Here is a 26,295-nt window from a genome sequence, read left to right on the forward strand (position 1 = left end):
GTGCTGTAAGCTTTTGCCTTTTCTTCACTATTTATATAATATGATGGCTTTTATGGAGGCTGATCTATAAATAGCCCACTTTTTGGAGCAGTACTCGCTTATGGCCATACTGCGCTGAGAGCGCCCGATCTCGTCTGATCTCGGAAGCAAAGCAGCGTCGGGCCTGGTTAGTACTTAGATGGGAGACCGCCTGGGAATACCAGGTGCTGTAAGCTTTTGCCTTTTCTTCACTATTTATATAATATGCTGGCTTTTACGGAGGCTGATCTTTAAATAGCCCACTTTTTGGAGCAGCCCTCGCTTACGGCCATACTGCGCTGAGACCGCCCGATCTCGTCTGATCTCGGAAGCTAAGCAGCGTCGGGCCTGGTTAGTACTTGGATGGGAGACCGCCTGGGAATACCAGGTGCTGTAAGCTTTTGCCTTTTCTTCACTATTTATATAATATGCTGGCTTTTAGAAAGACGTGTTTTACCGCTCTATTTATTACAATCATTTAAATGTATTATAGAGTGTTAAGTGATTTACATGTTTTTTTAGCCCATTTTATTGCTCTTAACATTTTAAGTGTGTGTGTGTCTTAAATAAATGGATGGTTGGCCTGCCATGTGACTAGACACATGACAGGAAGCAGGAAGTACAACTGTATAAGAGAGCAGCATGACAAACAAAGGACAGTCACCAAACTGTTGGATTAAGGAGTTTGCTAATTTTAGAGCTCACCTTTCCATTCACCACCTGCAAACTTTGGATTACACTTTCTGTGGATTGTATATACAATGGTGGACACTCACATTGGACTTATCAACACACTGGGATTCTTGGACTGTTTTTAGGGTATGGACAAATGAACTGTATTCTTTTAACAGCATTTACCTAGTTTTATCGTGTTGTTTTAAAGTCTTTTATGTGAACCTTGTATAAAAACCAAATCTATTTAAACCAATCTTCTTTTATGTCTCATTCTTTTAACCACTAGTCATCTCTCACAGTTAAATCTGACCCCATTTCAATCTTGTAACTCTGGATGGGAGACCGCCTGGGAATACCAGGTGCTGTAAGCTTTTGCCTTTTCTTCACTATTTATATAATATGATGGCTTTTACGGAGGCTGATCTATAAATAGCCCACTTTTTGGAGCAGTACTCGCTTACGGCCATACTGCGCTGAGAGCGCCCGATCTCGTCTGATCTCGGAAGCAAAGCAGCGTCGGGCCTGGTTAGTACTTAGATGGGAGACCGCCTGGGAATACCAGGTGCTGTAAGCTTTTGCCTTTTCTTCACTATTTATATAATATGCTGGCTTTTACGGAGGCTGATCTTTAAATAGGCCACTTTTTGGAGCAGCCCTCGCTTACGGCCATACCGCGCTGAGACCGCCCGATCTCGTCTGATCTCGGAAGCAAAGCAGCGTCGGGCCTGGTTAGTACTTGGATGGGAGACCGCCTGGGAATACCAGGTGCTGTAAGCTTTTGCCTTTTCTTCACTATTTATATAATATGCTGGCTTTTAGAAAGACGTGTTTTACCGCTCTATTTATTACAATCATTTAAATGTATTATAGAGTGTTAAGTGTTTTACATGTTTTTTAGGCCATTTTATTACTCTTAACATTTTAAGTGTGTGTGTGTCTTTAATAAATGGATGGTTGGCCTGCCATGTGACTAGACACATGACAGGAAGCAGGAAGTACAACTGTATAAGAGAGCAGCATGACAAAAAAAGTCACCAAACTGTTGGATTAAGGAGTTGCTAATTTTAGAGCTCACCTTTCCATTCACCACCTGCAAACTTTGGATTACACTTTCTGTGGATTGTATATACAATGGTGGACACTCACATTGGACTTATCAACACACTGGGATTCTTGGACTGTTTTTAGGGTATGGACAAATGAACTGTATTCTTTTAACAGCATTTACCTAGTTTTATCGTGTTGTTTTAAAGTCTTTTATGTGAACCTTGTATATAAACCAAATCTATTTAAACCAATCTTCTTTTATGTCTCATTCTTTTAACCACTAGTCATCTCTCACAGTTAAATCTGACCCCATTTTAATCTTGTAACTCTGGATGGGAGACCGCCTGGGAATACCAGGTGCTGTAAGCTTTTGCCTTTTCTTCACTATTTATATAATATGCTGGCTTTTAGAAAGACGTGTTTTACCGCTCTATTTATTACAATCATTTAAATGTATTATAGAGTGTTAAGTGTTTTACATGTTTTTTTTAGGCCATTTTATTGCTCTTAACATTTTAAGTGTGTGTGTGTCTTAAATAAATGGATGGTTGGCCTGCCATGTGACTAGACACATGACAGGAAGCAGGAAGTACAACTGTATAAGAGAGCAGCATGACAAACAAAGGACAGTCACCAAACTGTTGGATTAAGGAGTTTGCTAATTTTAGAGCTCACCTTTCCATTCACCACCTGCAAACTTTGGATTACACTTTCTGTGGATTGTATATACAATGGTGGACACTCACATTGGACTTATCAACACACTGGGATTCTTGGACTGTTTTTAGGGTATGGACAAATGAACTGTATTCTTTTAACAGCATTTACCTAGTTTTATCGTGTTGTTTTAAAGTCTTTTATGTGAACCTTGTATAAAAACCAAATCTATTTAAACCAATCTTCTTTTATGTCTCATTCTTTTAACCACTAGTCATCTCTCACAGTTAATTCTGACCCCATTTTAATGGTGTAACTCTGGACGGGAGACCGCCTGGGAATACCAGGTGCTGTAAACTTTTGCCTTTTCTTCACTATTTATATAATATGATGGCTTTTACGGAGGCTGATCTATAAATAACCCACTTTTTGGAGCAGTCCTCGCTTACGGCCATACTGCGCTGAGTGCGCCCGATCTCGTCTGATCTCGGAAGCAAAGCAGCGTCGGGCCTGGTTAGTACTTGGATGGGAGACCCCCTGGGAATACCAGGTGCTGTAAGCTTTTGCCTTTTCTTCACTATTTATATAATATGATGGCTTTTACGGAGGCTGATCTATAAATAGCCCACTTTTTGGAGCAGTACTCGCTTACGGCCATACTGCGCTGAGAGCGCCCGATCTCGTCTGATCTCGGAAGCAAAGCAGCGTCGGGCCTGGTTAGTACTTAGATGGGAGACCGCCTGGGAATACCAGGTGCTGTAAGCTTTTGCCTTTTCTTCACTATTTATATAATATGCTGGCTTTTAGAAAGACGTGTTTTACCGCTCTATTTATTACAATCATTTAAATGTATTATAGAGTGTTAAGTGTTTTACATGTTTTTTTAGGCCATTTTATTGCTCTTAACATTTTAAGTGTGTGTGTGTCTTAAATAAATGGATGGTTGGCCTGCCATGTGACTAGACACATGACAGGAAGCAGGAAGTACAACTGTATAAGAGAGCAGCATGACAAACAAAGGACAGTCACCAAACTGTTGGATTAAGGAGTTTGCTAATTTTAGAGCTCACCTTTCCATTCACCACCTGCAAACTTTGGATTACACTTTCTGTGGATTGTATATACAATGGTGGACACTCACATTGGACTTATCAACACACTGGGATTCTTGGACTGTTTTTAGGGTATGGACAAATGAACTGTATTCTTTTAACAGCATTTACCTAGTTTTATCGTGTTGTTTTAAAGTCTTTTATGTGAACCTTGTATATAAACCAAATCTATTTAAACCAATCTTCTTTTATGTCTCATTCTTTTAACCACTAGTCATCTCTCACAGTTAAATCTGACCCCATTTTAATCTTGTAACTCTGGATGGGAGACCGCCTGGGAATACCAGGTGCTGTAAGCTTTTGCCTTTTCTTCACTATTTATATAATATGATGGCTTTTACGGAGGCTGATCTATAAATAGCCCACTTTTTGGAGCAGTACTCGCTTACGGCCATACCGCCACCTGAGAGCGCTAGAGTGCAACAGGAAGTGGTTGGCAGCAGTTGGGAGAGGAAGGCTCTCCTCCATTTTGTGTTAGATTTTTTTTGTTTGTTTTGTGAGTGGTTTTACTTTAAGTTAGTTTTTTTGTGTTTTTTTCAGTTATAAAACCACCTAACAGCAGCATTTTTGCTGGCTGGAGGGTGGTTAAACCTTTTTTTTTCTTAATTTATTTTTCTTTAAAAAAAACGGACGGATTAATGGATTACGAAACAGAACTGGCTGGAGAGAGACGGATGGCAAACGACACTGGACTGGCAGGAGGAACACGCACGGCAATGGACACTGGACTGGCTGGAGGAACATGCACGGCAAACGAGACTGGACTGGCAGGAGGAACACGCACGGCAAACGACATTGGACTGGATAAACGACCACGAGCTACAAATGGAAAAAAACAGGAAGTAAGAGAAAAGTTTGTTGAGCGACAATATTTAAAGGAAGCTACAGTGATTGTGAATGTGGAGAATGTGATTGGGGTGAGAGCGGAGGACATTATTAAAGCTGTAACGGAACAATGTGGACATGGCAAAATTTTAGCACTAAGACCAAGACAAGGGAAAGAATACGAACTGACAATGGAAAAAGAAGAAACGTGTGAAAAACTAATTGATGGACTAAGAATAAAAAGAGTGGACTGTGAAGTAAAAAATCTACAAAACAGGGATTATGTTGTTTCCTTCATGCACCTGCCTGTCTACCTGGATGACAAAGAAATTTTAGGAAAATTGGAGGGATGGGGAGTTGATCCCATTACCAAAATTAAAAGAAGACGCTACCCGGGCACCGACATTGAAGATGGAACAAGGTTCCTTAAGGTGAGGTTCCCCAAGCAAGTGGCATCGTTGCCATATAGCACACGGCTAGAAACAGCCGAAGGGCCGCAGTACTTCCGGGTGATGCACAGCCATCAGGTGAAGACCTGTAGGCTGTGCATGAGCCCGGATCACCTGCTAATAGAATGCCCAAATTTTGTGTGCTACAAATGTGAGGAGAGGGGACATTTTGCACAAGATTGCAATGCTGTCAGGTGCCCGGGGTGTCAGGAAGTTTTAAATAAATGTGAATGTTGGATGGAGGGAGAGGAAGGAGGAAGGGAAGAACAGGTGGGCAGACAGGTGCATGAAGGAAACAACGAGGAGGAAGGACTACAACAAAAAGAAACGGAAGGAGGACCGAGCTGCAGAGAGGAAGGAGAAAGAAGAGAAGACAACATTAATAATAACGAACAAACAGTGGAGCAGGACACTCAATGGACAGAGATGGAGATGTCGGACAGTTTTAATACTTTTCTGGGTGATGTGGAGAGAGATGGACAAGGAAGGTTGGATCAAGTTAAAGAAACGGACAATGAAGAGGGAATAAAGATGGACAAAATGGACAAAGACAGAGGAGGGAAAGGACAAATAAGAAGGAGAGCACTGAAGGTAAAACCAAATTTGGAAAGTGCAAGAAAAAAGATTATGACAGAGACTAACAGATTTGATGTGCTAAGGGTCCTGGAGGGAGAAAATGATGAATAATGATTTTTATGTATTTTTTTTATTTACTTTTAATGGTTTTAAGTTGTGTTGCTTTTAATGCAAGGGGTCTGATGGACATGAGGAAGTTTGAAAAAGTAAAAGAAAAATGTAAAAGGGAAGACATTGTTGCATTACAAGAAACAAACTGGAGAGAAAATGTGATGAATGATTATAAAAAGAGATGGGATGGAGGTATTTTATATAATAATGGAGATGGGCGGGCTGGGAGAGGTGTGGCTTTTTTAATGAAGGACGATGTTTTTAAAGTGAGTAAAAGTGTGTATAAGGACAAGATGGGGAAATGTTTGGTAGTTGAGACAAAATATGAAGGAAGAGATTTGATTTTAGTAAATGTACATGCACCAGTGGAAGATAAGGAAAAGAAAGAGTTTTTTAATGTTTTAAGAAACATTGTAAAGAAGTATAAAGAAATAATTATGATGGGGGATTTTAACACAGTCTTTAGTAAACAGGATATGGCTGAAGGAATGGTTTTTAAAACAGATACAGGAAGAAAAGAATTAAAAGCATTAATGGATGAAAATAATATGATAGATGTGTGGAGAGAAAGAAATGAAAAGAAAAAAGAATTTTCGAGAAGACAAATAGTAGGGCAGTTTGTATGCCAAACTAGAATTGACTATGTTTTATGTACAAGAAATGTGGAGAATTTTATAGAAAATATTAAGTACAAAGAAACAAGTTTTAGCGATCATAAGATTTTATCTTTTAAGTTGGACTGGAGTCAAATGCAAAGAGGTCCGGGAGTATGGATTTTAAATACACAGATTTTAAAGAATGAAGATTATGTTTTAAAAGTGAAAGAAATTATAGAAAAAGAAAAGGAAAATGGAATGTATGAAGAGGATAAGAGAATATGGTGGGAGAGTGTAAAGTTTTTAATCAAAAAATTCTCAATCAGGTATTGTAGTGTTATTCAGAAATGCAAAAGATCCAAAGAAAGAGGAATAAAGGAAAGTTTGGAAATGGAACTGAATAAAGAATTTCAAGACATACAAAAGATAAAGGAAATGGAGGGGAAACTGAAAGAAATAGAAGAAAAGGAATATGAGGGGGCGAGGTTAAGAAGCAAAGCAAAATATGTGGTGGAGGGAGAAAAATGTACAAAGTTCTTTTTTGATCTGGAAAAAAAGAGAGGGAAAGCTGAAACGATAAAAGAAATAAGAGGGGAAATGGGGAAATTGTAGAAGGGAATGAAAAGATTTTAAAAGAAATAAAGAATTTTTATGAGGATCTGTTTAGTGCAAGGGGGGTGGAAGAGGAGGAAAAAAAGGAACTGTTGAATCAGATAAAAGCAAAAGTAAGTGAGGAACATAAAAAAGAATGTGACCAAGAAATCAGGGAAGACGAGATTGAAAGAGCAATAAATCAACTGAATAAAAAGAAAAGTCCAGGAATAGATGGTTTGGGAACTGAATTTTATGTTTGTTTTAAAGAAGTTTTAACAAAGATTTTAAATGAGGTTTTTAAAGAAATTTTTGAAAAGGAAGAGATTAATGAAAGAACAAGGATGGGGTTAATGAAATTGATATATAAAAGGAAAGGAGAAAAAGTAGATCTAAAAAACTACAGACCAATCACGATGTTGAATACAGATCTTAAGATTTTAGCGAAGGTTTTAGCAAACAGATTAAAGGAAGTAATGCCAAGTATAATTAAAACAAACCAAGCATATGGAGTCAAAGGAAGAGATATAGCCGACATAACAATGAGTATAAGGGACACGATATGGTACATGAAAGAAAAAAATGAAGAAGGATATATAATTAGTTTGGATTTTGAAAAAGCTTTTGATAGGGTTGAGCACGGGTATTTATTTGAGGTTTTAAGGAGTTTTGGGTTCGGGGAAAATTTTATTAAATGGATTGAGATTTTATATAAGGGTGCACTAACAAAGATAAAATGTAATGGGTTTTTAACAGAGTGTTTTAAAATAACAAGGTCAATAAGACAGGGTTGTCCACTCTCAGCATTATTGTACTCACTTGTTTCTGAACCCTTGGGACTGGCTATAAAACAGAATGAAAGAATAATAGGGATAGAAATTGAGGGAAATAAGGCTGAGGGGAAAGTTTTTCAATATGCTGATGACACAACAATAATTGTAAAGGGAAAAGAGAGTGTTAAAGAAGTTATGAAGTTGGTAAAAGAATATTGTAGTGGGTCTGGAAGTAAAGTAAATGAGGAGAAAACGGTATATATGAGATTTGGTAAAGCTATGGTTTTAATGGATTGTTTTAATTTTAAGGAAGTGGAAGAAATGAGGATTTTAGGAGTTGTAATGGGAAAGAATGAGAGGAAAGTAAGAGATGAAATGTGGGAGCAACTAGTAACAGATATAGAGAGAAGATTAAATTTTTGGAAATTGAGAACTTTAAACTTGAAGGGGAAGGTTTTAATATTGAATGTTTTAATGGTTTCTAAACTTTGGTATGTTTTATATGTTTCTGAAATACCTTTATGGACAGAACGGAGGTTGAAGAAATGTTTTCTTGACTTTTTATGGGAGGGGAAACCAGCAAGGATTGCACATAATACGATTTTAGGGGCGATAGAGAAGGGGGGCTTAGGTTTAATGGATGTGGAACAGCGAAAAAATGCGTTGAGAGTAAAAATTGTTAAGAAATACCTGCAACAAGATAACAAAACTGAGTGGAAAAAAACAATGAAATACTTTTTAAACAAATGTGGGGATTTTAACATGGGGGACGGAATATTATGGATGAAAACAAAAATTTGGATGACGGAAGGATTACCCGAATTTTATAGAGAAATTTTTAGTGCCTGGGGGAATTTTTTAACGAAAATCGAGTACAATCCGCATGGAAGAGAAAACATTTTAAATCAACCTCTGTTCTTAAATAACAACATTTTAAAACAAGAGAAAGCAATATTTTTTAAAAAATGGATGGATGTGGGGATAACAAGAGTGAGAGATGTTTTGTATGAATTTAAAGAGGGTTTTTTACCGATACAATATATTGTGGATGCGATGGAGGAAGCAAAAGAAGAATATAGTAAACAAGAAATAACAAATAAATATGAAATTATTAAAAATGCAATACCCAAAGAGTGGATTAAAAGAATAGAGAGTATGGAAGGAGAGCAAACAGAGGGAAATATTTTTGTGAAACTGGGGGGAAAAATGTATGATTTTAAAGAATGTACTGTAAAAATGTTTTATTGTGTTTTTAGAGATGGTGTTTTTAAAGAGCCGATTGTAAATAAGTACTGGGTGGAAAAATTCAAGGATCTAAAAGAAGAATGTATATGGAGAAACATGAGGGGGAGGTGTGTTGAAACAAAGTTAGGATGTTTGGAATATTTTATAAGGCATAAAGCGGTTTTTACTGAGTCTGTTTTAAACAAGGTGGGAATGGAACAAAATCCAATGTGTAAAGTGTGTCATGAAAAAGAAGAGGGGATTTTACATTTGTTTTTATATTGTAAGGAATTGGAGGATTTTCTAAGGAAATGTAAATGTTTAATTAAAGATGTGAGCGAAGGTTGGGATGAAAGTGTAATGGAATGGAAAAGAGTAGTGATGTTTGGTTGGGAAAAGAAGGGTCAACACAAAAAGTTTATAAATCTGTGTATAATGTTAATGAAAAGCGCAATTTGGGAAAGAAGAATTGTGGCCAAAAAAGAAAAAATGGTGTTAGAGGTTTGGACTGTTTTTAAAAGGAAAATAGAAGTATATGTAGAACAATTATATGTGTATTTTAAAAGTGAAAATATGCTGAAAGCTTTTTATGATGTTTTTACACCAACAGTTTGTAATGTTTTAGAGAATTTCATGTGCAAATTGCCAGGAAGAGAAAGAGCTTTCTAAATCTTAAGTATAAAAGGCATGATTTTAAACAAAAAATACGAGATGAGTAGATTATATTTTATCTTATTTTTAATTTTTTTTTCTTTTCTTTCGTCTTTGTGTGGACAACTATATTGTATTGTTGATATTTCTATTGGTTGAAAATTCATCTTATGTTTAATGTGTTCCTTTTGCTTTGTTGATGATAATGTGATGTATTTTTTCATGTTTATTTATTTTATGTCGTGAGACTTCTAATGTGAAGCACACATTGGAAAATTTGTATTATGAAATTTCTTTAATAAAAAAAAAAAAAAAAAAAAAAAAGAGCGCCCGATCTCGTCTGATCTCGGAAGCAAAGCAGCGTCGGGCCTGGTTAGTACTTAGATGGGAGACCGCCTGGGAATACCAGGTGCTGTAAGCTTTTGCCTTTTCTTCACTATTTATATAATATGCTGGCTTTTACGGAGGCTGATCTTTAAATAGCTCACTTTTTGGAGCAGCCCTCGCTTACGGCCATACTGCGCTGAGACCGCCCGATCTCGTCTGATCTCGGAAGCAAAGCAGCGTCGGGCCTGGTTAGTACTTGGATGGGAGACCGCCTGGGAATACCAGGTGCTGTAAGCTTTTGCCTTTTCTTCACTATTTATATAATATGCTGGCTTTTATGGAGGCTGATCTTTAAATAGGCCACTTTTTGGAGCAGCCCTCGCTTACGGCCATACCGCGCTGAGACCGCCCAATCTCGTCTGATCTCGGAAACAAAGCAGCGTCGGGCCTGGTTAGTACTTGGATGGGAGACCGCCTGGGAATACCAGGTGCTGTAAGCTTTTGCCTTTTCTTCACTATTTATATAATATGCTGGCTTTTAGAAAGACGTGTTTTACCGCTCTATTTATTACAATCATTTAAATGTATTATAGAGTGTTAAGTGTTTTACATGTTTTTTTAGGCCATTTTATTGCTCTTAACATTTTAAGTGTATGTGTGTCTTAAATAAATGGATGGTTGGCCTGCCATGTGACTAGACACATGACAGGAAGCAGGAAGTACAACTGTATAAGAGAGCAGCATGACAAACAAAGGACAGTCACCAAACTGTTGGATTAAGGAGTTTGCTAATTTTAGAGCTCACCTTTCCATTCACCACCTGCAAACTTTGGATTACACTTTCTGTGGATTGTATATACAATGGTGGACACTCACATTGGACTTATCAACACACTAGGATTCTTGGACTGTTTTTAGGGTATGGACAAATGAACTGTATTCTTTTAACAGCATTTACCTAGTTTTATCGTGTTGTTTTAAAGTCTTTTATGTGAACCTTGTATATAAACCAAATCTATTTAAACCAATCTTCTTTTATGTCTCATTCTTTTAACCACTAGTCATCTCTCACAGTTAATTCTGACCCCATTTTAATGGTGTAACTCTGGACGGGAGACCGCCTGGGAATACCAGGTGCTGTAAGCTTTTGCCTTTTCTTCACTATTTATATAATATGCTGGCTTTTACGGAGGCTGATCTTTAAATAGCTCACTTTTTGGAGCAGCCCTCGCTTACGGCCATACTGCGCTGAGACCGCCCGATCTCGTCTGATCTCGGAAGCAAAGCAGCGTCGGGCCTGGTTAGTACTTGGATGGGAGACCGCCTGGGAATACCAGGTGCTGTAAGCTTTTGCCTTTTCTTCACTATTTATATAATATGCTGGCTTTTATGGAGGCTGATCTTTAAATAGGCCACTTTTTGGAGCAGCCCTCGCTTACGGCCATACCGCGCTGAGACCGCCCAATCTCGTCTGATCTCGGAAACAAAGCAGCGTCGGGCCTGGTTAGTACTTGGATGGGAGACCGCCTGGGAATACCAGGTGCTGTAAGCTTTTGCCTTTTCTTCACTATTTATATAATATGCTGGCTTTTAGAAAGACGTGTTTTACCGCTCTATTTATTACAATCATTTAAATGTATTATAGAGTGTTAAGTGTTTTACATGTTTTTTTAGGCCATTTTATTGCTCTTAACATTTTAAGTGTATGTGTGTCTTAAATAAATGGATGGTTGGCCTGCCATGTGACTAGACACATGACAGGAAGCAGGAAGTACAACTGTATAAGAGAGCAGCATGACAAACAAAGGACAGTCACCAAACTGTTGGATTAAGGAGTTTGCTAATTTTAGAGCTCACCTTTCCATTCACCACCTGCAAACTTTGGATTACACTTTCTGTGGATTGTATATACAATGGTGGACACTCACATTGGACTTATCAACACACTAGGATTCTTGGACTGTTTTTAGGGTATGGACAAATGAACTGTATTCTTTTAACAGCATTTACCTAGTTTTATCGTGTTGTTTTAAAGTCTTTTATGTGAACCTTGTATATAAACCAAATCTATTTAAACCAATCTTCTTTTATGTCTCATTCTTTTAACCACTAGTCATCTCTCACAGTTAATTCTGACCCCATTTTAATGGTGTAACTCTGGATGGGAGACCGCCTGGGAATACCAGGTGCTGTAAACTTTTGCCTTTTCTTCACTATTTATATAATATGATGGCTTTTACGGAGGCTGATCTATAAATAACCCACTTTTTGGAGCAGTCCTCGCTTACGGCCATACTGCGCTGAGTGCGCCCGATCTCGTCTGATCTCGGAAGCAAAGCAGCGTCGGGCCTGGTTAGTACTTGGATGGGAGACCCCCTGGGAATACCAGGTGCTGTAAGCTTTTGCCTTTTCTTCACTATTTATATAATATGATGGCTTTTACGGAGGCTGATCTATAAATAGCCCACTTTTTGGAGCAGTACTCGCTTACGGCCATACTGCGCTGAGAGCGCCCGATCTCGTCTGATCTCGGAAGCAAAGCAGCGTCGGGCCTGGTTAGTACTTAGATGGGAGACCGCCTGGGAATACCAGGTGCTGTAAGCTTTTGCCTTTTCTTCACTGTTTATATAATATGCTGGCTTTTACGGAGGCTGATCTTTAAATAGCCCACTTTTTGGAGCAGCCCTCGCTTACGGCCATACTGCGCTGAGACCGCCCGATCTCGTCTGATCTCGGAAGCAAAGCAGCGTCGGGCCTGGTTAGTACTTGGATGGGAGACCGCCTGGGAATACCAGGTGCTGTAAGCTTTTGCCTTTTCTTCACTATTTATATAATATGCTGGCTTTTAGAAAGACGTGTTTTACCGCTCTATTTATTACAATCATTTAAATGTATTATAGAGTGTTAAGTGTTTTACATGTTTTTTTAGGCCATTTTATTGCTCTTAACATTTTAAGTGTGTGTGTGTCTTAAATAAATGGATGGTTGGCCTGCCATGTGACTAGACACATGACAGGAAGCAGGAAGTACAACTGTATAAGAGAGCAGCATGACAAACAAAGGACAGTCACCAAACTGTTGGATTAAGGAGTTTGCTAATTTTAGAGCTCACCTTTCCATTCACCACCTGCAAACTTTGGATTACACTTTCTGTGGATTGTATATACAATGGTGGACACTCACATTGGACTTATCAACACACTAGGATTCTTGGACTGTTTTTAGGGTATGGACAAATGAACTGTATTCTTTTAACAGCATTTACCTAGTTTTATCGTGTTGTTTTAAAGTCTTTTATGTGAACCTTGTATATAAACCAAATCTATTTAAACCAATCTTCTTTTATGTCTCATTCTTTTAACCACTAGTCATCTCTCACAGTTAATTCTGACCCCATTTTAATGGTGTAACTCTGGATGGGAGACCGCCTGGGAATACCAGGTGCTGTAAACTTTTGCCTTTTCTTCACTATTTATATAATATGATGGCTTTTACGGAGGCTGATCTATAAATAACCCACTTTTTGGAGCAGTCCTCGCTTACGGCCATACTGCGCTGAGTGCGCCCGATCTCGTCTGATCTCGGAAGCAAAGCAGCGTCGGGCCTGGTTAGTACTTGGATGGGAGACCCCCTGGGAATACCAGGTGCTGTAAGCTTTTGCCTTTTCTTCACTATTTATATAATATGATGGCTTTTACGGAGGCTGATCTATAAATAGCCCACTTTTTGGAGCAGTACTCGCTTACGGCCACACTGCGCTGAGAGCGCCCGATCTCGTCTGATCTCGGAAGCAAAGCAGCGTCGGGCCTGGTTAGTACTTAGATGGGAGACCGCCTGGGAATACCAGGTGCTGTAAGCTTTTGCCTTTTCTTCACTGTTTATATAATATGCTGGCTTTTACGGAGGCTGATCTTTAAATAGCCCACTTTTTGGAGCAGCCCTCGCTTACGGCCATACTGCGCTGAGACCGCCCGATCTCGTCTGATCTCGGAAGCAAAGCAGCGTCGGGCCTGGTTAGTACTTGGATGGGAGACCGCCTGGGAATACCAGGTGCTGTAAGCTTTTGCCTTTTCTTCACTATTTATATAATATGCTGGCTTTTAGAAAGACGTGTTTTACCGCTCTATTTATTACAATCATTTAAATGTATTATAGAGTGTTAAGTGTTTTACATGTTTTTTTAGGCCATTTTATTGCTCTTAACATTTTAAGTGTGTGTGTGTCTTAAATAAATGGATGGTTGGCCTGCCATGTGACTAGACACATGACAGGAAGCAGGAAGTACAACTGTATAAGAGAGCAGCATGACAAACAAAGGACAGTCACCAAACTGTTGGATTAAGGAGTTTGCTAATTTTAGAGCTCACCTTTCCATTCACCACCTGCAAACTTTGGATTACACTTTCTGTGGATTGTATATACAATGGTGGACACTCACATTGGACTTATCAACACACTAGGATTCTTGGACTGTTTTTAGGGTATGGACAAATGAACTGTATTCTTTTAACAGCATTTACCTAGTTTTATCGTGTTGTTTTAAAGTCTTTTATGTGAACCTTGTATATAAACCAAATCTATTTAAACCAATCTTCTTTTATGTCTCATTCTTTTAACCACTAGTCATCTCTCACAGTTAAATCTGACCCCATTTTAATCTTGTAACTCTGGATGGGAGACCGCCTGGGAATACCAGGTGCTGTAAGCTTTTGCCTTTTCTTCACTATTTATATAATATGCTGGCTTTTAGAAAGACGTGTTTTACCGCTCTATTTATTACAATCATTTAAATGTATTATAGAGTGTTAAGTGTTTTACATGTTTTTTTAGACCATTTTATTGCTCTTATCATTTTAAGTGTGTGTGTGTCTTAAATAAATGGATGGTTGGCCTGCCATGTGACTAGACACATGACAGGAAGCAGGAAGTACAACTGTATAAGAGAGCAGCATGACAAACAAAGGACAGTCACCAAACTGTTGGATTAAGGAGTTTGCTAATTTTAGAGCTCACCTTTCCATTCACCACCTGCAAACTTTGGATTACACTTTCTGTGGATTGTATATACAATGGTGGACACTCACATTGGACTTATCAACACACTGGGTTTCTTGGACTGTTTTTAGGGTATGGACAAATGAACTGTATTCTTTTAACAGCATTTACCTAGTTTTATCGTGTTGTTTTAAAGTCTTTTATGTGAACCTTGTATAAAAACCAAATCTATTTAAACCAATCTTCTTTTATGTCTCATTCTTTTAACCACTAGTCATCTCTCACAGTTAAATCTGACCCCATTTTAATCTTGTAACTCTGGATGGGAGACCGCCTGGGAATACCAGGTGCTGTAAGCTTTTGCCTTTTCTTCACTATTTATATAATATGCTGGCTTTTACGGAGGCTGATCTTTAAATAGCCCACTTTTTGGAGCAGCCCTCGCTTACGGCCATACTGCGCTGAGACCGCCCGATCTCGTCTGATCTCGGAAGCAAAGCAGCGTCGGGCCTGGTTAGTACTTGGATGGGAGACCGCCTGGGAATACCAGGTGCTGTAAGCTTTTGCCTTTTCTTCACTATTTATATAATATGCTGGCTTTTAGAAAGACGTGTTTTACCGCTCTATTTATTACAATCATTTAAATGTATTATAGAGTGTTAAGTGTTTTACATGTTTTTTAGGCCATTTTATTACTCTTAACATTTTAAGTGTGTGTGTGTCTTTAATAAATGGATGGTTGGCCTGCCATGTGACTAGACACATGACAGGAAGCAGGAAGTACAACTGTATAAGAGAGCAGCATGACAAAAAAAGTCACCAAACTGTTGGATTAAGGAGTTGCTAATTTTAGAGCTCACCTTTCCATTCACCACCTGCAAACTTTGGATTACACTTTCTGTGGATTGTATATACAATGGTGGACACTCACATTGGACTTATCAACACACTGGGATTCTTGGACTGTTTTTAGGGTATGGACAAATGAACTGTATTCTTTTAACAGCATTTACCTAGTTTTATCGTGTTGTTTTAAAGTCTTTTATGTGAACCTTGTATAAAAACCAAATCTATTTAAACCAATCTTCTTTTATGTCTCATTCTTTTAACCACTAGTCATCTCTCACAGTTAATTCTGACCCCATTTTAATGGTGTAACTCTGGATGGGAGACCGCCTGGGAATACCAGGTGCTGTAAACTTTTGCCTTTTCTTCACTATTTATATAATATGATGGCTTTTACGGAGGCTGATCTATAAATAACCCACTTTTTGGAGCAGTCCTCGCTTACGGCCATACCACTCTGAGTGCTTGGTACAGTCCAGTGACATCACAGGAAGTGTTGCAGTAGCAGTTGGTGGGAGAGGCCCACCATTTTGTTTAGTTTGTTTAGTTTGTTTAGTTTGTTAGTTTATTTTTTTTGTCTTTATATTTTTTTCAGTTGGATTCCCCAGCAGTTAAATGCTGCTAGGGGGAGTCATTTTTTTTTTGAGATTTCAAAAATGGATGGATTAATGGCAGCAGAAAAGGACATAGCAAGAGAAGCACATGGACAAGAGTTGGCAAAAGATAATGGATTTCGACGGAATATCAATAAGTTTGGTGGCAAAGCAAAAGAAGCAAAGTCATTTCTGAAGGAAGCTACAGTAATTGTTAATTTGATGGACCTAAGAGATGCAATGGCGGAGGACATTATACAGGCTGTGACAGAAAAGATTGGATTTGGAAAGCTGTTGGCGGTAAGACCAAGGCCAGATAGAGAATATGAACTGACTTTGGATGATGAAGCAATGTGTGATGAATTAATGGATGGGTTAATGATAAAAGAGAAGATCTGTGAAATCAGGAAATTGCAGAATAGAGAATGCATTGTTTCGTTTATGCATTTACCAGCATATATGGACAATAAAGACATTTTATCAAAGTTGGAAAAATGGGGTGTAACCCCAACATCAGACATTAAACGACGGTACTATCCCGGCACAGACATAACGGATGGAACAAGATATCTAAGAGTCCGCTTTCCAAAAGAAGTGGTATCTCTGCCCTATAGTGCTAAGTTCGAGACAGCTGAAGGGGCACAATACTTCAGGATCATGCATGATAGGCAGATGAAAATCTGTAGGCTATGCATGGATCCTGGTCATATTTTCAAAGACTGTCCTAATTTGAAGTGTTATGAGTGTGAAGAGCAAGGGCATTATGCTCGTAACTGCAATGCTGTAAAGTGCCCAGACTGTAAACGTGCTTTGGTGAAGTGTGAGTGTTGGATGGAGGATGAAGGAGGAGAAGGAGAGGATAATCAATTAAAAGAGACTGAAACTTTGAGTGATGAAGGACATGTATGCAAGAAAACTCAGGACTCAAATGAAAAAGAAATAAATCAACCTGAAAGGATGGACAAGGAAGAACGTGATAACTTGATGGACAATGGGGATAATGAAGAGGAGCAACAAAAAGAAAAGGACAAAGATGGGCAAATGGGAAGTGATGAACAAACAACACTAGAGATAATGCAAACAACGACGGAGGAACAGGACAAAATGGAACAAGCACAAACGATTTTGGAAATAGAAGAGGATTTGGGAAAAGGAGACGAAGGAAACGACGAATCTAAAGACATGGGAAAGGAAAGAATGCAGAGAAGAAGACCCATTAAGGTAACCCCTAATATAAAAATGGCTAAAAAGAAAAGACAGAAGAAAAGAAAAGAATTTGATGAAAACAGATTTGGGGTATTGATGACTATGGGAGAAGAAAATGAATGATGAATATAGTAAAGAACATTTTAATTATTAGTCTTTTAAGTATTGTATCATTAAATGTTAGAGGTTTACTGAATGTGGAAAAATTTGAAAAAGTGAAAGAATTAAGTAAAAAAACAGATGTAATTTTATTGCAAGAAACAAATTGGAAAAATGAAATGATGGAAAGTTTTGAAAGAAGATGGAAAGGGAAAATGTATTACAATAATGGAGATGGACGAAAAGGAAAAGGAGTTGCAGTTTTATTTAAAAGAAATATAGGGGATAATGTTAAAATTATATATTGTGATAAAGAAGGGAAATGTATTATTGTGAGAATGGTCTGGGGAGGAGAAGATGTTATTTTATGTAATGTACATGCTCCAAATGCAGAGGCTGAAAAGAAAATATTTTTTAATAATTTAAATGATTATATAGATACATGGGAAAAGGTTATAATAATGGGAGATTTTAATACAGTTTTGAGTAGAATGGATATAGCAAAAGACATGGTTTTTAAAAGAGATGGTGGAAGGGAAGAATTGCTTAAATTAATTGATAAAAATGATCTGATAGATATATGGCGAGAACGAAATGAAGGAATAAAAGATTTTTCAAGGCAACAATTGGTAAAAGAAAAAATGAAGCAAAGTAGAATAGATTTTATGCTGATTAAAATAAATATGAAAAGAAATATTGACAAGATATATTATAAGATGACTTCTCTTAGTGATCATAGTATGTTAATAGCTCATTTTAATGAAACCGGGGTGGAGAGGGGAAAGGGGATATGGTGTTTAAATAATGAACTTTTAAAAGATGAGAATTATAAATTGGCAGTGGAAACAATAATAAAAGATGAGAGAGGGAAAGGAATGTTTGAAGAAGATAAGAGAGTGTGGTGGGATAATATCAAATATGAAATAAAGAAGTACTCATTGAGTTATAGTAGATTGAAACAAAAGATTAAAAGAGGAGAAGAAGTTGCAGTTAGGAATTTTTTGAAAGAGGAATTACAAAAAGATAATGGTGATATAGAAAAGATTGTAATTTATGAAAACCGATTAAAAGAAATAGAAGAGGAGAAATGTAGAGGAGCTATGATAAGAAGCAGGTTAAAGAATGTGATGGAAGGAGAAAGGTGTACAAAATTCTTTTTTAATTTAGAGGAAAGTAGACAAAAGGCTGATACGATAAAGGAAGTTCTTAAAAAAGATGGGGAAAAAGTAAAAAGGACCAATGAGATTTTGCAAAGTGTAAGAGAATTTTATGCAGATTTATTTAAAAGTGAAGGGATAAAAGAAGATGAAAAGGAGTTTTTATTAAAGCAGGTTAAAACAAAAGTAGTTAAAGAAGATAAAGAAATGTGTGATAGAGATTTTTTAAAGGAGGAAATAGAGACAGCAATATTACAGTTAAACAATGGGAAAAGTCCGGGAGCAGATGGCTTGACTAGTGAATTTTATAAAGTTTTTAAGGATACGTTAATTCCTATTTTAAAGGAAGTATATGAGGAAATGTATGATAGAGGGCAAGCAAGTCAATTGATGAGAGTTGGAATGGTGAAGTTAATTTTTAAAAAAAGAGGTGACTCAGCGGATTTAAAGAACTATAGACCCATATCAATGTTAAATACAGATTTTAAAATTTTAGCAAAAATGTTGGCAAATCGATTAAAGAGGGTTCTACCAGGAATAATAACAACAAATCAAGCTTATTCAGTCATAGGAAGAGAAATTACAGATACAGTAAGTAATATAAGAGATAAAATAAGTTATATGATAGAAAATAACAAAGAGGGATACATGATTAGTTTAGATTTGGAAAAGGCATTTGATAGGGTAGAACATGATTATTTATTTGAACTTTTAGAGCGTTTTGGATTTGGAAATAATTTTATAAAATGGATTAGAGTTTTATACAAAGGGGCAATCAGTTTTATAAAATGTAATGGATTTTTAACTAATGTTTTTACTATAACAAGATCAATAAGACAAGGGTGTCCTTTATCTGCATTATTATATAGCATTGTAGCTGAACCTTTGGGATTAGTGGTTGGGGAAGATGAAAATATTAAAGGAATAGGTTTTGGAGGAGCAGAAAAAGAACAAAAAATATACCAATATGCTGATGACACAACCTTAATTTTAAAGGATATAGATAGCATCGAGAGAGCAATAAATAAAATACAACATTATTGTAATGGTTCAGGAGCAAAAATAAACATAGATAAGACTGTCATGATGAGAATAGGAACAGCAAAGATTTTACCACATTATTTTAGTTTTAAAGAAGAGACAGAAAATATGAAAATTTTGGGAATCAGAATTGGAAAAGATGAAAAGAAAACTAGAGATTTAATATGGGATGAGATTTTAGGAGGAATGGAGAGAAGATTAACTTTCTGGAGACAAAGAACTTTGAAATTAAGAGGGAAGATTTTGATTGTAAATGTTCTGATGCTTTCGAAAATGTGGTATGCATTAGAGGTTACTTCATTGCCGATGTGGGCTTACAAGAGACTGAAAAAGTGTATTTTGAATTTTATATGGGAGGGAAAACCAGCAAAGATTGCTTATGATACATTGATAGGACCATGTGAGGAGGGAGGTTTAGGTTTGTTAGATCCAAATATAAGAATGAAGAGTCTAAGGGTTAAAATTATGAAAAAGTTTATGAATAAAGAAAATAGACAAGAATGGAAGAATGGTTTGACATATTTTTTAAATAGGTGTGGGGGTTTTAAAATGGGAAATCACATCTTATGGATGAAATTGAAAGAAAATATGTTAAATGATATACCAGAATTGTACAAAGAAGTTTTAAGAGCATGGAAAGAATTTTTATTGACAGTAGTGTACAAACCAGAAGGGATGGAGGAGCTTTTGAATCAACCGTTATTTTTAAATTCAAATATTGTATATGAAAATAAAGAAATATATTTTAAACAATGGATTAAAGCAGGAATAAATAGAGTGAAAGATGTTTTATATGAGGTTAAAGAAGGTTTCATACCATTGCAAGGAATAGTAGATGAAATTGAAGGAATTGGAGAAGAGATGGATAAGAATATTGTAAAGCAACAATTTGACAAAATAAAAAAAGCAATTCCTAGTGAATGGATAGAAAGAATAGAAAAAAAGGAGGAAGGAGTGGGAAAGGTTGAAGTGCTTTTAAAAGAAAGTGGGAAAAAAGTGTCTATTCAATCATGTACTTTAAAAATGATTTATAATGTCTTTAGAAAAATGGTTTTTGTTAAACCAATTGCAAACGGCTTTTGGAATAGATTATTTCCAGTGATGGAATCTGAAAATATTTGGGAGAATATAAAAATAAGTTATATGGATCCAGTGATTGAGAATTTTAATTTTCTTTTAAGACATAATGTAATATATACAAAAATGAGATTATGTAAAATGGGAATTGAACAAAATGCAAAATGTGATGTATGTGAAAATGAAGATGAAGGTCTTTTACATTTGTTTTTGTTTTGTTTTAAACTGGACGATTTTGTGAGGAAACTTAAAATGTTTGTAGAGGCTTTTTTGGGAGAAAAAATAGAAAGACAAATTGAATGGAATCAAGTTTTTTTACTTGGTATAAAAGGAAAAGGGAAAGAAATGTATATAGTCAATTTCATTTTAGCTATTGCAAGGTATGCAATATGGTGTAGACGTAATGTCATGAGAGAAAAAAGTTGCAATATTAATATGTGGAGTTTTTTCAGAAGAAAATTGGAAGAACATATACAGACTTTATATAATTATTTTAGTATGAATGGACAAGTTGAAAGGTTTTATAAAATACTTATTGGAAATGATACAAGAATATTGGAATGTTTTCAAGAATATAAGATAAATTTGCCAAGGTAATTTCTGTTGTTATTAAAGAAATGTGTATGTGAAAGGCATAACTAATTATGTGAATAATGTTATGTAATCATATCTAAATGTAAATATTTTTAATTTTTTTCAATAAAAAAAAAAAAAAAAAAAAGTGCGCCCGATCTCGGAAGCAAAGCAGCGTCGGGCCTGGTTAGTACTTGGATGGGAGACCCCCTGGGAATACCAGGTGCTGTAAGCTTTTGCCTTTTCTTCACTATTTATATAATATGATGGCTTTTACGGAGGCTGATCTATAAATAGCCCACTTTTTGGAGCAGTACTCGCTTACGGCCATACTGCGCTGAGAGCGCCCGATCTCGTCTGATCTCGGAAGCAAAGCAGCGTCGGGCCTGGTTAGTACTTAGATGGGAGACCGCCTGGGAATAGCAGGTGCTGTAAGCTTTTGCCTTTTCTTCACTGTTTATATAATATGCTGGCTTTTACGGAGGCTGATCTTTAAATAGCCCACTTTTTGGAGCAGCCCTCGCTTACGGCCATACTGCGCTGAGACCGCCCGATCTCGTCTGATCTCGGAAGCAAAGCAGCGTCGGGCCTGTTTAGTACTTGGATGGGAGACCGCCTGGGAATACCAGGTGCTGTAAGCTTTTGCCTTTTCTTCACTATTTATATAATATGCTGGCTTTTAGAAAGACGTGTTTTACCGCTCTATTTATTACAATCATTTAAATGTATTATAGAGTGTTAAGTGTTTTACATGTTTTTTTAGGCCATTTTATTGCTCTTAACATTTTAAGTGTGTGTGTGTCTTAAATAAATGGATGGTTGGCCTGCCATGTGACTAGACACATGACAGGAAGCAGGATGTACAACTGTATAAGAGAGCAGCATGATAAACAAAGGACAGTCACCAAACTGTTGGATTAAGGAGTTTGCTAATTTTAGAGCTCACCTTTCCATTCACCACCTGCAAACTTTGGATTACACTTTCTGTGGATTGTATATACAATGGTGGACACTCACATTGGACTTATCAACACACTAGGATTCTTGGACTGTTTTTAGGGTATGGACAAATGAACTGTATTCTTTTAACAGCATTTACCTAGTTTTATCGTGTTGTTTTAAAGTCTTTTATGTGAACCTTGTATATAAACCAAATCTATTTAAACCAATCTTCTTTTATGTCTCATTCTTTTAACCACTAGTCATCTCTCACAGTTAAATCTGACCCCATTTTAATCTTGTAACTCTGGGTGGGAGACCGCCTGGGAATACCAGGTGCTGTAAGCTTTTGCCTTTTCTTCACTATTTATATAATATGCTGGCTTTTAGAAAGACGTGTTTTACCGCTCTATTTATTACAATCATTTAAATGTATTATAGAGTGTTAAGTGTTTTACATGTTTTTTTAGACCATTTTATTGCTCTTATCATTTTAAGTGTGTGTGTGTCTTAAATAAATGGATGGTTGGCCTGCCATGTGACTAGACACATGACAGGAAGCAGGAAGTACAACTGTATAAGAGAGCAGCATGACAAACAAAGGACAGTCACCAAACTGTTGGATTAAGGAGTTTGCTAATTTTAGAGCTCACCTTTCCATTCACCACCTGCAAACTTTGGATTACACTTTCTGTGGATTGTATATACAATGGTGGACACTCACATTGGACTTATCAACACACTGGGATTCTTGGACTGTTTTTAGGGTATGGACAAATGAACTGTATTCTTTTAACAGCATTTACCTAGTTTTATCGTGTTGTTTTAAAGTCTTTTATGTGAACCTTGTATAAAAACCAAATCTATTTAAACCAATCTTCTTTTATGTCTCATTCTTTTAACCACTAGTCATCTCTCACAGTTAATTCTGACCCCATTTTAATGGTGTAACTCTGGATGGGAGACCGCCTGGGAATACCAGGTGCTGTAAGCTTTTGCCTTTTCTTCACTATTTATATAATATGATGGCTTTTACGGAGGCTGATCTATAAATAACCCACTTTTTGGAGCAGTCCTCGCTTACGGCCATACTGCGCTGAGTGCGCCCGATCTCGTCTGATCTCGGAAGCAAAGCAGCGTCGGGCCTGGTTAGTACTTGGATGGGAGACCCCCTGGGAATACCAGGTGCTGTAAGCTTTTGCCTTTTCTTCACTATTTATATAATATGATGGCTTTTACGGAGGCTGATCTATAAATAGCCCACTTTTTGGAGCAGTACTCGCTTACGGCCATACTGCGCTGAGAGCGCCCGATCTCGTCTGATCTCGGAAGCAAAGCAGCGTCGGGCCTGGTTAGTACTTAGATGGGAGACCGCCTGGGAATACCAGGTGCTGTAAGCTTTTGCCTTTTCTTCACTATTTATATAATATGCTGGCTTTTACGGAGGCTGATCTTTAAATAGCCCACTTTTTGGAGCAGCCCTCGCTTACGGCCATACTGCGCTGAGACCGCCCGATCTCGTCTGATCTCGGAAGCAAAGCAGCGTCGGGCCTGGTTAGTACTTGGATGGGAGACCGCCTGGGAATACCAGGTGCTGTAAGCTTTTGCCTTTTCTTCACTATTTATATAATATGCTGGCTTTTAGAAAGACGTGTTTTACCGCTCTATTTATTACAATCATTTAAATGTATTATAGAGTGTTAAGTGTTTTACATGTTTTTTAGGCCATTTTATTACTCTTAACATTTTAAGTGTGTGTGTGTCTTTAATAAATGGATGGTTGGCCTGCCATGTGACTAGACACATGACAGGAAGCAGGAAGTACAACTGTATAAGAGAGCAGCATGACAAACAAAGGACAGTCACCAAACTGTTGGATTAAGGAGTTTGCTAATTTTAGAGCTCACCTTTCCATTCACCACCTGCAAACTTTGGATTACACTTTCTGTGGATTGTATATACAATGGTGGACACTCACATTGGACTTATCAACACACTGGGATTCTTGGACTGTTTTTAGGGTATGGACAAATGAACTGTATTCTTTTAACAGCATTTACCTAGTTTTATCGTGTTGTTTTAAAGTCTTTTATGTGAACCTTGTATATAAACCAAATCTATTTAAACCAATCTTCTTTTATGTCTCATTCTTTTAACCACTAGTCATCTCTCACAGTTAAATCTGACCCCATTTTAATCTTGTAACTCTGGATGGGAGACCGCCTGGGAATACCAGGTGCTGTAAGCTTTTGCCTTTTCTTCACTATTTATATAATATGCTGGCTTTTAGAAAGACGTGTTTTACCGCTCTATTTATTACAATCATTTAAATGAATTATAGAGTGTTAAGTGTTTTACATGTTTTTTTAGGCCATTTTATTGCTCTTAACATTTTAAGTGTGTGTCTTAAATAAATGGATGGTTGGCCTGCCATGTGACTAGACACATGACAGGAAGCAGGAAGTACAACTGTATAAGAGAGCAGCATGACAAACAAAGGACAGTCACCAAACTGTTGGATTAAGGAGTTTGCTAATTTTAGAGCTCACCTTTCCATTCACCACCTGCAAACTTTGGATTACACTTTCTGTGGATTGTATATACAATGGTGGACACTCACATTGGACTTATCAACACACTGGGATTCTTGGACTGTTTTTAGGGTATGGACAAATGAACTGTATTCTTTTAACAGCATTTACCTAGTTTTATCGTGTTGTTTTAAAGTCTTTTATGTGAACCTTGTATAAAAACCAAATCTATTTAAACCAATCTTCTTTTATGTCTCATTCTTTTAACCACTAGTCATCTCTCACAGTTAATTCTGACCCCATTTTAATGTTGTAACTCTGGATGGGAGACCGCCTGGGAATACCAGGTGCTGTAAGCTTTTGCCTTTTCTTCACTATTTATATAATATGCTGGCTTTTACGGAGGCTGATCTTTAAATAGCCCACTTTTTGGAGCAGCCCTCGCTTACGGCCATACTGCGCTGAGACCGCCCGATCTCGTCTGATCTCGGAAGCAAAGCAGCGTCGGGCCTGGTTAGTACTTGGATGGGAGACCGCCTGGGAATACCAGGTGCTGTAAGCTTTTGCCTTTTCTTCACTATTTATATAATATGCTGGCTTTTAGAAAGACGTGTTTTACCGCTCTATTTATTACAATCATTTAAATGTATTATAGAGTGTTAAGTGTTTTACATGTTTTTTAGGCCATTTTATTACTCTTAACATTTTAAGTGTGTGTGTGCCTTTAATAAATGGATGGTTGGCCTGCCATGTGACTAGACACATGACAGGAAGCAGGAAGTACAACTGTATAAGAGAGCAGCATGACAAAAAAAGTCACCAAACTGTTGGATTAAGGAGTTGCTAATTTTAGAGCTCACCTTTCCATTCACCACCTGCAAACTTTGGATTACACTTTCTGTGGATTGTATATACAATGGTGGACACTCACATTGGACTTATCAACACACTGGGATTCTTGGACTGTTTTTAGGGTATGGACAAATGAACTGTATTCTTTTAACAGCATTTACCTAGTTTTATCGTGTTGTTTTAAAGTCTTTTATGTGAACCTTGTATATAAACCAAATCTATTTAAACCAATCTTCTTTTATGTCTCATTCTTTTAACCACTAGTCATCTCTCACAGTTAAATCTGACCCCATTTTAATCTTGTAACTCTGGATGGGAGACCGCCTGGGAATACCAGGTGCTGTAAGCTTTTGCCTTTTCTTCACTATTTATATAATATGCTGGCTTTTAGAAAGACGTGTTTTACCGCTCTATTTATTACAATCATTTAAATGTATTATAGAGTGTTAAGTGTTTTACATGTTTTTTTAGGCCATTTTATTGCTCTTAACATTTTAAGTGTGTGTCTTAAATAAATGGATGGTTGGCCTGCCATGTGACTAGACACATGACAGGAAGCAGGAAGTACAACTGTATAAGAGAGCAGCATGACAAACAAAGGACAGTCACCAAACTGTTGGATTAAGGAGTTTGCTAATTTTAGAGCTCACCTTTCCATTCACCACCTGCAAACTTTGGATTACACTTTCTGTGGATTGTATATACAATGGTGGACACTCACATTGGACTTATCAACACACTAGGATTCTTGGAC

General features: G+C 37.1%; 23 non-coding genes across 23 annotated transcripts; all 23 read left to right on the forward strand.

The window, feature by feature from the left end:
• The first annotated feature begins 96 nt into the window (after window positions 1-96).
• LOC141307239 (5S ribosomal RNA) lies at window positions 97-215 on the forward strand. Its single transcript, XR_012346194.1, has one exon. It is a non-coding gene; the product is annotated as a 5S ribosomal RNA (ribosomal RNA).
• An 84-nt stretch (window positions 216-299) lies between these two features.
• Window positions 300-418, forward strand: LOC141306692 (5S ribosomal RNA). The gene has a single exon (XR_012345649.1). It is a non-coding gene; the product is annotated as a 5S ribosomal RNA (ribosomal RNA).
• A 730-nt stretch (window positions 419-1,148) lies between these two features.
• On the forward strand, window positions 1,149-1,267 carry LOC141306890 (5S ribosomal RNA). The gene has a single exon (XR_012345846.1). It is a non-coding gene; the product is annotated as a 5S ribosomal RNA (ribosomal RNA).
• An 84-nt stretch (window positions 1,268-1,351) lies between these two features.
• Window positions 1,352-1,470, forward strand: LOC141306674 (5S ribosomal RNA). The gene has a single exon (XR_012345632.1). It is a non-coding gene; the product is annotated as a 5S ribosomal RNA (ribosomal RNA).
• A 1,370-nt stretch (window positions 1,471-2,840) lies between these two features.
• On the forward strand, window positions 2,841-2,959 carry LOC141306816 (5S ribosomal RNA). Its single transcript, XR_012345773.1, has one exon. It is a non-coding gene; the product is annotated as a 5S ribosomal RNA (ribosomal RNA).
• Window positions 2,960-3,043: 84 nt separating this feature from the next.
• On the forward strand, window positions 3,044-3,162 carry LOC141306892 (5S ribosomal RNA). Its single transcript, XR_012345849.1, has one exon. It is a non-coding gene; the product is annotated as a 5S ribosomal RNA (ribosomal RNA).
• A 6,648-nt stretch (window positions 3,163-9,810) lies between these two features.
• LOC141307300 (5S ribosomal RNA) lies at window positions 9,811-9,929 on the forward strand. Its single transcript, XR_012346253.1, has one exon. It is a non-coding gene; the product is annotated as a 5S ribosomal RNA (ribosomal RNA).
• An 84-nt stretch (window positions 9,930-10,013) lies between these two features.
• LOC141307708 (5S ribosomal RNA) lies at window positions 10,014-10,132 on the forward strand. The gene has a single exon (XR_012346658.1). It is a non-coding gene; the product is annotated as a 5S ribosomal RNA (ribosomal RNA).
• Window positions 10,133-10,862: 730 nt separating this feature from the next.
• LOC141307301 (5S ribosomal RNA) lies at window positions 10,863-10,981 on the forward strand. Its single transcript, XR_012346254.1, has one exon. It is a non-coding gene; the product is annotated as a 5S ribosomal RNA (ribosomal RNA).
• Window positions 10,982-11,065: 84 nt separating this feature from the next.
• Window positions 11,066-11,184, forward strand: LOC141307709 (5S ribosomal RNA). Its single transcript, XR_012346659.1, has one exon. It is a non-coding gene; the product is annotated as a 5S ribosomal RNA (ribosomal RNA).
• A 730-nt stretch (window positions 11,185-11,914) lies between these two features.
• On the forward strand, window positions 11,915-12,033 carry LOC141306818 (5S ribosomal RNA). The gene has a single exon (XR_012345775.1). It is a non-coding gene; the product is annotated as a 5S ribosomal RNA (ribosomal RNA).
• Window positions 12,034-12,117: 84 nt separating this feature from the next.
• Window positions 12,118-12,236, forward strand: LOC141306893 (5S ribosomal RNA). The gene has a single exon (XR_012345850.1). It is a non-coding gene; the product is annotated as a 5S ribosomal RNA (ribosomal RNA).
• Window positions 12,237-12,320: 84 nt separating this feature from the next.
• Window positions 12,321-12,439, forward strand: LOC141307302 (5S ribosomal RNA). The gene has a single exon (XR_012346256.1). It is a non-coding gene; the product is annotated as a 5S ribosomal RNA (ribosomal RNA).
• A 730-nt stretch (window positions 12,440-13,169) lies between these two features.
• On the forward strand, window positions 13,170-13,288 carry LOC141306819 (5S ribosomal RNA). The gene has a single exon (XR_012345776.1). It is a non-coding gene; the product is annotated as a 5S ribosomal RNA (ribosomal RNA).
• Window positions 13,289-13,372: 84 nt separating this feature from the next.
• LOC141307447 (5S ribosomal RNA) lies at window positions 13,373-13,491 on the forward strand. Its single transcript, XR_012346401.1, has one exon. It is a non-coding gene; the product is annotated as a 5S ribosomal RNA (ribosomal RNA).
• Window positions 13,492-13,575: 84 nt separating this feature from the next.
• On the forward strand, window positions 13,576-13,694 carry LOC141307303 (5S ribosomal RNA). The gene has a single exon (XR_012346257.1). It is a non-coding gene; the product is annotated as a 5S ribosomal RNA (ribosomal RNA).
• Window positions 13,695-15,070: 1,376 nt separating this feature from the next.
• On the forward strand, window positions 15,071-15,189 carry LOC141307304 (5S ribosomal RNA). The gene has a single exon (XR_012346258.1). It is a non-coding gene; the product is annotated as a 5S ribosomal RNA (ribosomal RNA).
• Window positions 15,190-21,538: 6,349 nt separating this feature from the next.
• Window positions 21,539-21,657, forward strand: LOC141307494 (5S ribosomal RNA). The gene has a single exon (XR_012346447.1). It is a non-coding gene; the product is annotated as a 5S ribosomal RNA (ribosomal RNA).
• An 84-nt stretch (window positions 21,658-21,741) lies between these two features.
• Window positions 21,742-21,860, forward strand: LOC141307520 (5S ribosomal RNA). Its single transcript, XR_012346472.1, has one exon. It is a non-coding gene; the product is annotated as a 5S ribosomal RNA (ribosomal RNA).
• Window positions 21,861-23,236: 1,376 nt separating this feature from the next.
• Window positions 23,237-23,355, forward strand: LOC141306821 (5S ribosomal RNA). Its single transcript, XR_012345777.1, has one exon. It is a non-coding gene; the product is annotated as a 5S ribosomal RNA (ribosomal RNA).
• An 84-nt stretch (window positions 23,356-23,439) lies between these two features.
• On the forward strand, window positions 23,440-23,558 carry LOC141306894 (5S ribosomal RNA). The gene has a single exon (XR_012345851.1). It is a non-coding gene; the product is annotated as a 5S ribosomal RNA (ribosomal RNA).
• An 84-nt stretch (window positions 23,559-23,642) lies between these two features.
• On the forward strand, window positions 23,643-23,761 carry LOC141307305 (5S ribosomal RNA). The gene has a single exon (XR_012346259.1). It is a non-coding gene; the product is annotated as a 5S ribosomal RNA (ribosomal RNA).
• Window positions 23,762-25,132: 1,371 nt separating this feature from the next.
• On the forward strand, window positions 25,133-25,251 carry LOC141307306 (5S ribosomal RNA). The gene has a single exon (XR_012346260.1). It is a non-coding gene; the product is annotated as a 5S ribosomal RNA (ribosomal RNA).
• Window positions 25,252-26,295: the final 1,044 nt, after the last annotated feature.

The sequence above is a fragment of the Garra rufa genome, unplaced genomic scaffold, assembly GCF_049309525.1.
Source record: "Garra rufa unplaced genomic scaffold, GarRuf1.0 hap1_unplaced_002, whole genome shotgun sequence".
In the NCBI taxonomy this organism is placed as follows: domain Eukaryota; kingdom Metazoa; phylum Chordata; class Actinopteri; order Cypriniformes; family Cyprinidae; genus Garra; species Garra rufa.